The sequence below is a fragment of the Temnothorax curvispinosus genome, unplaced genomic scaffold, assembly GCF_003070985.1.
Source record: "Temnothorax curvispinosus isolate PA1 unplaced genomic scaffold, ASM307098v1 QBEX01008778.1, whole genome shotgun sequence".
NCBI classification, from domain to species: domain Eukaryota; kingdom Metazoa; phylum Arthropoda; class Insecta; order Hymenoptera; family Formicidae; genus Temnothorax; species Temnothorax curvispinosus.
The window spans coordinates 1-1,290 of record NW_020218558.1 but is presented as its reverse complement, the minus strand read 5'-3'; the positions used below and the strand labels follow the sequence as shown (position 1 = coordinate 1,290).

The 1,290-nt window shown below is 32.9% G+C and overlaps 1 pseudogene; it reads left to right on the top strand.

The window, feature by feature from the left end:
• The first annotated feature begins 6 nt into the window (after positions 1-6).
• LOC112458186 lies at positions 7-1,281 on the top strand (annotated as a pseudogene).
• The last annotated feature ends 9 nt before the right edge of the window (positions 1,282-1,290 follow it).

The following is a 1,290-nucleotide window of genomic DNA, read 5'->3' as shown; positions in this document are numbered from 1 at the left end:
ACATAACACATTACATTAAACATTGTTGCATTTGCTATTTGTCTTATTTTACACGTGACAGTGCACATACGTAATTTGTAGATACGGGTCTCTCTTCGGTGGACGAGGCTTCGGGTTCATCAACGTTTACTAACATCGCGATGGCGAGCACTTGCAACGATGACGCTGTGCCTCATGTTCCACAAGAACTGACTGAAGAGGATAAAAGATATGCAGCAGCAAATTTTAACGAGACCGACGAAACGAGAGAAAACGCTGTCGCGGAGATCAAACGCTGGATCGAGGACGAACTGCGCATACAAATCGGTAAAAATGACATCAACGATCCTACGGGCGTGTTGAAATTCAATTACGGCTCGTTACTTCGACAATACAACTCATTCATCTTTAATTGACGTTGACATGACATTACACCGATACACGTCAGAATATTTAGCTCTTTGAATTCATTCTTGATCGTGTAAAAGAAAAGAAAAACAAAAAATAATGTAACAAATTGTGTCTAACAATGAAGAGAAAATCGAAAATAATCTGAAAGTTTCGGCAAATAATAATAAATGATGAAAAATAGTAACTCGATAAAAGACCTACATGACAAAGTTCGTTATCGTACTATTGCCATTTTGCCATTTTGTAAGCCAAAATGTTTTTCAAATCTTTATTTAAATCTTCTATTAATTAAAAATCCCCATCTTATCTTGTGGCACGCATTTATAAAATATAATTTATAATACCTGATTTAGCACTGTTTCAATTATAGTCTTTTAGTTAAAGGGACTCTTTAATGTGTACACAGATGACTTTCTCATCCTGCGATTTCTGAGAGTATGTAAGTTTAATCTTGAGAAAACTAAGATCAGGATACGAAATTATTATAAGCAACGATCCAATTTACCAGAATGATACTTGAATAGAGATCCGTTTCGACCAGAACTGCAGGAACTGCTTGATTTGGGGTAACGAACAGTATTTCGGATAATTAATCTAATTTTGTTTTTCATTATTTTTTAATCTGCTTTATCTATTTCGGATACATAACAGAACCCTTCACTAATTGCAGCTTCAATTTTAAAATTAACATCTTGCATAAAATTAAAGGTGAATTATTGGTAATTTTCTTTTTTGTTTCGATTATATTCTAACAATAAGAAAAATATTTTATTGAAAATTTTCGAAAATACTAAATGCTTATTAAAATTAAAATAAATTTCGATTTTTTCGAAGTATTCTGAAATATTTTGTTCATTTTTAGAATATGTTTGCCCCTGCGGAAGCCAGATGGTCAAGGAA